The sequence below is a fragment of the Lissotriton vulgaris genome, chromosome 7, assembly GCF_964263255.1.
Source record: "Lissotriton vulgaris chromosome 7, aLisVul1.2, whole genome shotgun sequence".
Taxonomy (NCBI): domain Eukaryota; kingdom Metazoa; phylum Chordata; class Amphibia; order Caudata; family Salamandridae; genus Lissotriton; species Lissotriton vulgaris.
Genome location: NC_141695.1, coordinates 794,796,935 through 794,808,991, shown reverse-complemented (window position 1 = coordinate 794,808,991; position 12,057 = coordinate 794,796,935). Strand labels below are relative to the sequence as shown.

The following is a 12,057-nucleotide window of genomic DNA, read 5'->3' as shown; positions in this document are numbered from 1 at the left end:
CACCTTCCATGCAAGCTCCTTATCACCAAATGAACTCACACCCACTCGTCCAGCGCAACACACCACTCATCCACAAACTCCCCCCCCAGACTGGTGACAGGTCCTCACTGCCCCTGAATCACAACCTGTACCCCCCTTACTGAGCACCAGGTACCATACTCTCGGAACAGGACTGGGACTTCATGCACTGGACACACTTCTGCTGCCACCACTGGATTCCACCCTACTGGTGAATCCAGACACTCACACTACACTCAGGGGATAACTACCCTGCCGAGCTAGCTATTCTCCTCCAAAGTCCCTCTCTTCCCTCCTATCTACCCACACCTCTGGGGACAGGAAAAGGGATGGGGCACTGGACCCATCGAGGGACTCCCTATCTATGGGAACCCTCCCACCTACTGGCGTCCCAGCCCTGTCATTTTCTCTCTTCTGCCACTAAACATAAAATCGCAGAAAACACCATTTAAAAATGGCACTCTTGAGAAGAAAACAAAATCAGAAAAAATAATCCCCAACATGTGACTATCTAAAAGGCAGAGTTTTGTAGTGCAGCCAGTTGTCACTGTGGTACTGCGCAAAAACAAGTGCTATCCTCACCGTTGACAACCAAAGTTAGAAATGGGATTTCTGGTTGGCTAAGGCTTGCGCCAAAGCCAGACAGAAGCCACCACTCTAGTCAGGGCGAGGGAGTTACACACCAAGGGTAAACCCTACTCACCCCCTTGGTAGCTTGGCACGAGCAGTCAGGCTTATCCCAGTGGCCATGTGTAAAGCATTTGCGCATGCACACAGCAACAACATCCCAGGCACACCACAAAAGGAACTCCACAAAAGGTTGTATCAAAAATAGATTTTGTATTTTCATAACATATTAGAATAGTAAACACATATTATACATGGTGCCACCTGGCACTAGGTCATATCTACAAGGGATTATATACAACTGATAGGGCCCACTGGACCACTGTCAGAACCATCACAAAGCTAACTTAGTAAAAGTAAAACAGATCGTAAACGTACAACCAGTAACCACTGGTAATCACTTTATTTAGCATTAGCCTGTAACATAAACTACATTATGCCCAGCATCACATCCGGCGTGAAATACATTCTGCGCCAACCTCACCAGCATAAACACATTATACAACCCTCTCATAAGCCTAAACACATTAGACCCTAATCTCCTAAGCACAACTCACATTAGGGGCATAAATCACACAGTGAAACATAATCTCACTAGCATAAACCATAATATGCAAAACAACCTCATAATCACAAGAACCACATTTAGAGGTATGAACCAGGGTGCGTAAATCATACTACATACATTACATTTCCTAGCACCCTATAAATCATATTAGGCCTGGTGCCCTACAATCCTAAGAGTCCCCCTGGCCAACTGGCCTTCTCAATAAGGGGGTTCAAATGCCCTGTGTCCAGAAGGTCAGGGCTGCTGCCTATGCAGCGAAATCCAATTGCGCCATTGCGCTGGGGCAGGAGTGCATCTTACTCCTACTGCTCACCAAACATGCCCCCAAGAACTGATGGCCTAAACGTGGCAGCTGGGAACATCAAATAAAGGCCTGGCACTCACTGTGCCTTCTGAACAAATGGGTTAAAACGTAGCAGCTGCCCGCGCTGATGTGTGCAGCTGAGAAGACTAGAACTGGGCAGGCACGCCTGTGCCCTCGGGCCCCACCGGGGCTCTCTCAAAAAATACCACTCTTGTTGCAGCTGCCCTCTCGCAAGCGGGCAGCTGTAGACAAATATACAACACGGGAAGGTGCACAGGCCCCTCTCGGCCCTCTTAACACAAATATGCCCCCTCGTAGGAGCGGCCCTCTGCCATGCGGTGCCGCACAGACATTGTGCTTTGCACAGGCACCGACACCAAGGACCACAACGGAGCCCCACTCACCGACTGGGGGCAGGACTCTTCCGGTCTTCTCGGAGGATTCTGGCGGCTGTACTCTGGGCTTCTCCCCCACTTGGGAGACTCCGGCGGCATCTCTTCCTGGCGGTACTGCTGTGGCTTAACGCGGGGCTCCCTTTTCACCACGGGAGCCCAGTCTGGCATCGGCGGCCTCTCCACTTCACCCGGGCCCCCTCCTGGGAACCGGGACTTTAACGTGGAGCCTGCCCGGCTCTGGACGGGTGAACCCACCTCCCTCCCTTCAAGACGATTAGAGGGGGGTGGAGAAGGCCGCACTTCTCTCCTGCCTCCGTCCGTCCGGCTCCGCCCACAACCAGGCGGGCCGCGGATCGCAGTGGCAATCTCTGCTCGGTAATGAGGGGTAGGCTCCCTCGCAATTTAAAATATGAGGCGGGGTGGCCTCCCGCTACTCTGCATAAAATAAAGAATAAAGCGGGGTAGGCTCCCACTATCAAAGGCACCATAATGCGGGGTGGGCACCAGCTCCCGGCAGCATCACTTGGGAATCCCTCCAGTGGGGATTCCCTCAGGCAATAGGCAGCAGCACGCTGCAGAGCTCTAGTGCTCCTTCAGGAGCCCAATTTTTCAGTGCTCCCAGGGCGCAAAAGGCAGAAAATGTCCTGTATCCACAAATAAGGGATCCAAGCAAGCAAAAGGGTCCCAAAAAGTCCTCACAGATGAAAAGGGCAATTCAGGGCCCAGGGAGGCAAGCCTCATGGTAGCCCACACCTGGACTCCAGCAGCAGCACACCCTGGCAGGAACAGCAACGAAGAACTGAACATTTATATTTATACCACATAATCCTTTGTGTCAAAGTGCAGGGCATGGGAGAACCAGATGCAACTGGTTCAGGGGAGCTTTGGAGCACTTTGTTTGGCTCAGATCCTCTCTCCTTTGTCAGGTGGGGGCTCAGTGTTCAGACGCACCACAGGGGGCGGTGACAGCCTTGTGGTGGGAAGGCACAGTCCTATTCAGGTCCGAGGTGCAACTCCTCCCTCCCATCTGCATGAGAATCTCTCTATTCACCACTGGGCGGACTCCCCCCCCTGTCTCCTGGAGCCACCCACACCTCTCAGCTCCTGTCAATCACAAGCCAGACATGTAATTCACATCAGGCAGGCAGACACACAGTACACAGAAATGCCGACTTCTAAAAGTGGCATTTCTCCACCAGTCACCATAAATCTGCGTACACCATTGCGCAGCATTTATCCTCTCGAGTTCATACATACTAAACTCGCCCCTGCACTCCTCTCATACCAAGAATTACCATGGACACACATATCCCCCATGCATTCCTATGGCAGTGCAGGCCAGTCTCACCACATATACACAGAGAGCGCACACACTTTACACTGGACCACAGTGCTAAAGTGCTCAGAGGCCTAAAATCACCAACACTAGGTTACAGAAAAAGGCTAGGAGAACACAAAAAGTTTTGGGGTGAACCTGCCAAAAGGGCCATGTCCAACAGCCGGCACCTAGGGAAACCTAGCATCCCTATCCATTTTTTTAAAACTAGAAAACCAGGGGACTCCAGGATGGGGTGACTTGTGTGGCTCTCACTAGGTTACGCTACCCAGAATCCTTGCAAACCTCAAACTTTGTCCAAAAAACACATTATCCTCACATTTCTGTGAAGGAAAGTACTGTAATCTTTTAGGAGCAAACAAATTCCCCCCACCCAGCATTCTACTGAGCCTCCTAATATAAATGGTACCTCATATGTGTCGGTAGGCCATGGCCCGTAACAGGAAATGGCTCAAAATGCACTTTGGTGACTTCAAAATGATTGATTACAAAATACCTCGTTTTGCGAGGGGGGCCCCTGTGTTTTTGTTCCTGGGCTCGGCAGCCATCTAGGGAAACCTACCAATCCTAGACATTTTTGAAAACTAGACACCTGGAGGAATCCAGGCAGGTTTGACTTGCATGGATCTCCGAACGTTTTCCTACCCAGAATCCCCTGCAAACCTCAAACTTAGCTTAACACATTAAATTTTCCTTCCGTTTCTGTGTGGGAAAGTTGTGGGATCACTGTTCTACACAAATTTCTTATCACCCATTATTCCCCCAGGTCTCCCAATAAAAATGGTACATCACTTGTGTGGATGGGCCAAGTACCCGCGGCAATGAAGGGCCCATATCATATTGTGGAGACATCAGAATTATCTATTACAAAATGAGCTGGTTTTGCAAGGGGGGTCACCTGCATTTTTGGTCCCGGGCAAGGCGGCAGTTTAGGTAAACCTACCAAACCCACATATTTCTGAAAACTAGATACCTGGAGAGTCCAGGTAGGTGTGACATGCATGGATTGCCAAATATTTTCCTACACAGAATCCCCTGCAAACCTCCGAGCCCATGTTGTGTTTTGGGTCATTTCCTGTCACAGGCCCTGAGCCTACCCACACAAGTGAGGTACCATTTTTATTGGGAGACTTAGGTGAATGCTGGGTGTGTGGAAGTTTGTGGATGTGCACAGATTCCAGAACTTTCCATCACAGAATGGACAGAAAATGTGCTTGTTTTTTACAAAGTTTGAGGTTTGCAAGGGGTATTGGGTAACAGGACCTGGTGAGAGCCACATACCTCACCACATCCTGGATTCCCCTGGTAGTTGCAAAAAGGTACAGGTTTCCTAGGTTTCCCTAGGTGCCGGTTGAGCTAGCGTCCAAAATCCACAGCTAGGCACATTGCAAAAAAGGGTCAGTTTTCAGTGGAAAAATGTGATGTGTCCATGTTGCATTTTGGGACGCTTCCTATTCGCAGGCACTAGACCTACCCACACAAGTAAGGTACCATTATTATCTGTGTCTCGGAAAAATGCTGGGTGTATAGAAGTGTATAGCTACCCGCAGATTCCAGAACTTTCCATCACAGAAATGTGAGGAAGATGTGTTTTTCTTTCACTAAGTTTGAGGTTTGCATGGGATTATGGGTAACATAGCCTGGAGTGAGGCACACAAGTCACCCCATCCTGAATTCCCCTTGGTGTATAGTTTTACATTATCTTTACAGGTTTGCTAGATTTCCCTAGGTGCCAGATGCGCTAGGGCCCAAAACCCAGAGCTAGGCACTTTGCAAAAGCAGAAAGAGAGAGTGGTTATTTTAGGGGGGAGGGTAGGGGCACTGGTATGCCCATTCTGGGCAGCTCCCACCCCTACGTATAAGAAAGTCAGCATAATCCCTGGCACCTAGTGGGCTCTCCACCCCCCGGGGGGGGGGCAGATAAGGGCTATTGCCCCCACCTGACTCCGGGGGGGCAGAAAGACTGTTGCAATTTTTTGGTGGGGTAGTGGCACTGACATGCCCATTCTGGGCACACTCACCCCTATGTACAATAAAAATAAAATCCCTGGTGCCTAGTGGACTTCCTTCCCCAGTGGGGTAAATCAGGGCCTATTACTCCCATCTGCATCCTGGTGTGGTATAAAGTCTGTGGCATTTTTGGGGGGGAATAGACATGCCCATTCTGGGCAGCTCACTCCCCTGAACTTTCCATGGTGCCTAGTGGGTTTTCCGCCCCCTGGGGTTACTACCCCCATCTGCCTCTGTGGGGGGAGTAAGGCTGTGGCATTTTTTTTTTTAGGGTGGGGGGTTGGAGGCATTGGCATGGCCACTTTGGGCTGCCCCACCCGGAACTTTGAAAAAAAAAGAATCCCTGGTGCCTACTGGGCTTTCTGCCCCCTGGGGCAGACAAGGCACTATTTCCCCCACCTGCCTGGGGGGAGGGGGCATTGTGGGCAGCCCCTACCCTTACATATAAAAAACACTAATCACTGGTGCCTAGTGAGCTTTCTATCCCCCCTGAGGCAGATCAGGGGCTATTGCCCCTATCTGCCTCATGGGGGGGAGGCAGAAAGCTTCAACGCGCCCATTTGGAATGGGGGAGCATAGGCCCTTGCCCAATGGGCCGCTCCCCCTGTTGTCTAGTGGGTGGATCCCTCGCCGGCGATCCCCCAGCAGGGATTCACTAGAGAGGGGTACCACAATGATATCTCTCCCGTGTGTTTCGGTGCTCGGGGTCTGAGATAGCCCCACAAGCACTGGAACAGTGAAACTGAAACTAAGTTTCAGTTTCATTTTCAATGTAATGACATCAGGGCACAAAGCGCGTGATGGCTATTGCATTGAAAATAAAAAGAATGCCTTGGGGGGGGCTGGCGAAGCTTTTCCCCACCTCCTGAGGCAGAAAAGAATGAAATCCCACTGCTGTTAACAGCAGAGGGATTTAGTGCTAGTGTGCACACAACGGAATGGTTCCATCATGAGCACACAAGCACTGGTGCTCATGAAGGAGCCATTTCGTTATGAGCACTGGAGGGGGTAAAGGAGTAAAAGAATGTAAAGTCAATAACGTGTGTGATCTTAAAATAATCCATTCACGGTTGTGGTTTGTTTTTACCTCAAGTGTACTATTCTTGTCTGTAAACAGAATGAATGGGTGAAAGTCAGTGGCAGCCTCCTTCTCCTTTACCCTTTACACCTGCTCCAGGTAATCCTGGGATGTTTTTGGTGCAGGAAATCTTTGGTGGTACAAGTCACCTGACAAGCGATCCATGGGGTTTTGACGTGTTGCTCACCAGTAGATTGCTTGTCTATTTTGGGTGGGTCAAGTTGATCTAAAATGATACTCCTTCTGACGTGGGGGGCCACCGCTCCCATGACTATGCCTTTACTACTAGTGTTGGTGACAAATTTGGTACCAGCATTTTTTAACCAAAGTCCCACTGGATTTTTCTTGAGCTTGCTTATGCTCACTCGGGTGCATCAGTGCAGCCTCCCGATTCACGAAGGAACTGAAGGCCTCTGCCCATATTTCCCTGTGCTCAGCAGGCACCCAAGGCCCTATTACATATTGGGCAAACTTTCCATGTTTGCACCATAGTGCACCTTCAAACATGTGTGCTATGGGCAAACAGAGAACGTGTGCCCTATTATGCCGAATACACTGCCGTCAGGACAGGGCAGCTGTAAACTCTTGGTGCCCTGGGGCAGCGCATTCAAGTGAAATATGAAGCACCTTTGAAGCCGGCACTCAGTGACTCACTGAGCAGGCAGCAAACCGCCTGATCTTTTAAAAGGGGAGAAAGATCCCTTTGCAGGCGAGTGCAGTGAGTGACTGTACCTGTCTGCAAGGGGATGCCTGGGGAGTCCATAGGGCCCTCCTGACCTTCTTCAAAGGGCTGCCATGAGGGGGCGCACTAGCAGTGCCTCACCTATTTGTGGCACACTTTCATTGTGTCTTCTGATAGCTTATTTGCCTTTGCTCCCGTGTCCATAATAGGGTGCAGAGCAGAGGCAAAGAGATTCCCTAATTTGCATGGGGCCCCTCCCTCATGAAAATGACGGAATGCTCTATTGAGATTGCACTGGTACTACATGTTTGCCAGTGCTATCTGTATTACAGAAGGAGCCACACTACCAAAGTGTCTGAGGGGTGCACGAAGCTGGTGCACATGGCTGTTTCCCCCCCAGAGGCACTCCATATTACAGCCCCAGGGGTTATAAAATGGCTAGAGCGCACTTTCCTTGTTTGCGCCCCAGCGCACCTTTCAAAAGGTGCTCCGGGTCCAAACAAAGGAAATGCGTAATATCAGAAAGAATGCGCTGCCCCCAGTGCAGCCGCAAATTCGTGCTACCCTGGGGGCAGTGGTCAACTCATTCAAGTAAAATATATGGAGAAGCTGCTTAAAGCTGCTCTCTGTTTCACTGAGCAAGTGGCAACCCATCTGCACTTCAAAAGGGGATTAGAGATTCTCTAGTAGGCGGGTGCGCTAAGTGACTACACCTGCAGGGGGATGTCCGGGTGGTCCATGGGCATATGGGGCACAATCGATATCCATACTAATATAATAAAGAGAGAGCCCAAACCTTTGGGGCGGGTAATCTCAGGAACCACAGCACCAATCACAACACCCAATACAGCGTTGGAAAGGGCAGTTGCAGCCGAAGGACATAGGCTATGCAGACGCCCACCATATACATTTAAAAGGTTAAAGAACCGTGCCAGCAAAGTAGTCCCTTGTGGGTGTGTCTGCGTTGTGCTGTGGGCGTGTGCTGGGGGCGTGACAAATGCTGGGGCAGTGTGGTACGTTCCGCCCTTCATGCCATGTCTCATATCGTGTGCTAATCCCACCCTGCTCCCTTTAAATACCTTTGCACCCCATAATCATAACCCACCCTTACTCCTTAAAATACCCCAACACCCTTAAACACTAACCCATCTTAACCCTATACATATACCCTGTACCCCAAAACCCAAACCTATCCCTAAACCCTAAAAATACCCTTGTACCCCAAAACCCAAACCTAGCCCTGAACCCTATAATACCCCTGTACCTCAAAACACAAACCTACCCCTGAACCCTAAAAATACCCCTGTACCCCAAAACCCAAACCTAGCCCTGAACCCTAAAAATACCACTGTACCCCAAAACCCAAACCTACCCCTGAACCCCAAAATACCCCTGTACCCGAAAACCCAAACCTAGCACTGAACCCTTAAAATACCCCTCTACCCCAAAACCCAAACCTCTACCCCTGAACCCTAAAAATACCCCTGTACCCGAAAACCCAAACCTAACCCTGATCCCTAAAAATAACTGTGTACCCCAAAACCCAAATCTACCCCTGAACCCTAAAATACCCCTGTACCCCAAACCCCAAACCTAGCCCTGAACCCTTAAAATACCCCTCTACCCCAAAACCCAAACCTACCCCTGAACCCTAAAAATACCCCTATATCCCAAAACCCAAACCTAGCCCTGAACCCTAAAAATACCCCTGTACCCCAAAACCCATACCTATCCCTAAACCCTAAAACTAACCCTGTACCCCATAACCCAAAACTATATCTGAACCCTTAAAATACCCAAACACATACCTCAGTACCCCAAAACATATACCCCTATACCCATACTTACCTTATCCAAACATTAAAAAAAACATGCTTTTACCATTCATGCATTTACAACGAATTTCGTTGTAAATGTATGCGTGGTAAAAGCATATAAAATGTAATGCCATGCGTTATAATGGCATTGCGGAGTCATGGTACTTTTGTAATGAAAGTATGCGGAGTGATGGTATGCGGAAAGAAAGTTGCAGAATAATGGGTGTTTACCCTCCCCCGGTAAGTACATTGGTGGCACAGCGGCCCACATCTCCAGCAACATACTCATATTTTTTCACCACCCATTTGAAAAATGCACAGGTCTCTCTCATTGATAGCCAGCCACGCATACACTTTTAGACACACCTCCCGCCACAAGTTCTAGAATTGCGAACTTTAGAGCTGGGGAGCTATGTTCGAATCTCGGCATCAGCTCAACATCCTGTGATTCCAGGCAAATCGCTTTGTCTCCCAGTGCCTACCACAAATTAATGTGTTCTTCTGTAATGTAAATTGTGCTCATGCCATGTTGTCGAGTTTGCGCTATATAATATTGCAAGGAAAAATAAAGTAGGGAAACTCGAGTTCACACACTAAGGAACGCGCACCCTTAAGTTCATCAGCAGTGCACTGTGAATCGGAGCGTTTCACAGGCCTGTCACAGATAAGAAATGCTATCAAAACGAAATCCTACAAAACAATATACTACTGGCCGGCAGCAATTCATACCCAGACAACGTTGGGACGGGCTGCTAGTGTATAATATGGGCCCAGAAACGCAAATTCTCTAACTCATTGGGGAAGAGGGGAGCAGCACAGACCACTGACACTGGTTTGTGTGAAAAGGGTCACTTTTATAGCAACAGGTGTACATCACATATAGTCCTTGGACCTTTTACCTAACAAAACTAGAACCTCACTATGCTAATATGTTCACCTATGTTAAACTACCTAAATGCCCCCCCCCCCATAAAACTTAAACCTGAAAGTCTCTACCTCCTCCTCATCTGCTCTTTGGCAATTGAGACCTTTAGCCTCCCATACAATGTTACTGCAACTATTAACCTGTAACTAACTTAACTACCTAATGAACCTTAAACTTCCTGCCTCGTCGAGGCAAGAGTTTGTCTACTTGATCCTTTACAGCCTGGGTTGTGAGTGTCAACAACAATGAACTTCGCTAACTCAACTGCCCTACACCTGCTTCAAAGTGACTACAATACATGATTCTCTACCCCTGTGCACTTGTTCCAAGCTAAAGCCTGCCACAAACAAGCCCAACTGTGATATATCCAGACCCTGAACCACCTAAAGTAAGTTTGGGTGGGTGGGAAAAAATGCTAACAGGACCTAACACCAGCCACTGTCTCACCTAGACAAAATGGTGACTGGTGACAGAAAATGTCGGGTTTTATACCCTGGGCTATATCATAGTCCAAAAATCTCCCCAAATCACAGCAGTTGCTTGACTGCTCCAATTCCCCAATATTCCTGGGAGGGCAGACCTCTCTGTGTCGGTCACCCATCTAGATACCACTCTCAGTTTAAAGAGATGGGGATCTGGGTGCTGGTTATCAAGGACAATGCACATCATATTTCAAAGACAAGGGTCCGGATAGCCCGACTGATTTTAGCCCCTAAAATTCTGGTCTTCATGAACAAGTGTTAGCTTAAAGCTGTATTCCACTGTTCTCAACTTGTGGCATGTTCCAGCTCTGGATGTCAGATGTAAGCACACACTACTGCTCAAAAGAGTGGGACTGCACTGAATATTTCTCAAGGTGTTTGGTGTGACAGTCAGAGGTGCTCGTTTATTTCTCCTATTCCTCTTGTTAAATGACCTTTAGTGCGCGGCTGCTAGTGCGCATACCATTACTTCGCAAGAGTTATTCCGCTTGTGTTGTTACAATGCGTTAGTACGCAAGTTGTTACATCACAAGCGTTGGTTCAACGCATGCGTTGTAATGGTATGCGCTATCCACATCATTGTTTGGAAGGTGCTTCCGTTTCCAAACAACAAAGTGCAGATCTGACGCCGCTGGAAGCCGGAGGTAAGTGTAGTTTTTTTGGGTCGTGCAGGGGTAGTTTTTAAGTTGTAGGGTTGTGTTTGAGTAGTGTAGAGTAGTGTATTTAAGTTTAGGGTAGTGTCGGGGGTCGTAAAGGGTAGTGTAGGGGAGTAGTGATGTGGTGTTTGTGTAGTGTATGGTAGTGTTTTAGGGTTAAGGGTAGTGTCGGAGGGTTGTGCAGGGTAGTGTTTCAGTGTAGGGACCGGACTAGGGGTTGGGACAGGGTCGTGCTGGGGCTTGTGTTCTAGGGTTTAGGGTAGTGATGTGGTGTTTGTGTAGTGTAGGGTAATGTTTTAGGGTTTAGGGTAGTGTTGGGGTGTCGTGCAGGGTAGTGTTTGGGTGTAGGGACAGGACTGGGGGTCGGGGGAAGGTTGTGTAGGGTGTAGTGTTTTAGTGTTTAGGGTAGTGTTGTGGTGTTTGTGTAGTGTAAGGTAGTGTTTTAGGGTTTAGGCTAGTGGTGGGGTGTCATGCAGGGTAGTGTTGTAGTGTAGGGAGCGGAGTGGTGGAAGGGTGAGAGTCATGCAAGGGGTAGTGTTTTAGGGTTTAGGGTAGTGGTGTGGTGCGTGTGTAGTGTAAGGTAGTGTTTTAGGGTTTAGGCTAGTGGTGGGGTGTCATGCAGGGTAGTGTTGTAGTGTAGGGAGCGGAGTGGTGGAAGGGTGAGAGTCATGCAAGGGGTAGTGTTTTAGGGTTTAGGGTAGTGGTGTGGTGTTTGTGTAGTGTAGGGTTGTGTTTTAGGGTTTAGGGTAGTGTTGGGGAGTAGTGAAGTGTAGTGTTAGAGTGTAGGGTCCAGGAAGGGGGAAGGGTGAAGGTCGTGTAAGGGGTAGTGTATTAGGGTTTAGGGTAGTGTAGTGGTGTTTAAGTAGTGTAGTGTAAGCATGATTTTAGTGTGATGTTTTTAATTAGCATAAACCATAGTACATTTATAACCATTTGTGTTATAAATGCATGCGCAGTAAAATCTTGCAAAGTAATGGTTTATGCTAAGTAAAAACATCGCACTAAAATCATGTGTAGTAATGGTATGCGAAGTTTCGACATACATCCGCTGAGAGGAATGAATGTATGTCGATACTTCGCATACCATTACTACGCATGATTTTAGTGCGATGTTTTTACTTAGCATAAACCATTACTTCGCAAGTTTTTACTGCGCTTG

General features: G+C 48.5%; 1 protein-coding gene across 1 annotated transcript in view; it reads left to right on the top strand.

Annotated features, from left to right (window-relative positions):
* Window positions 1-12,057, top strand: part of GAA (alpha glucosidase) — a 446,470-nt gene that overhangs the window by 45,005 nt on the left and 389,408 nt on the right. The gene's annotated exons all lie outside the window — the stretch shown is intronic.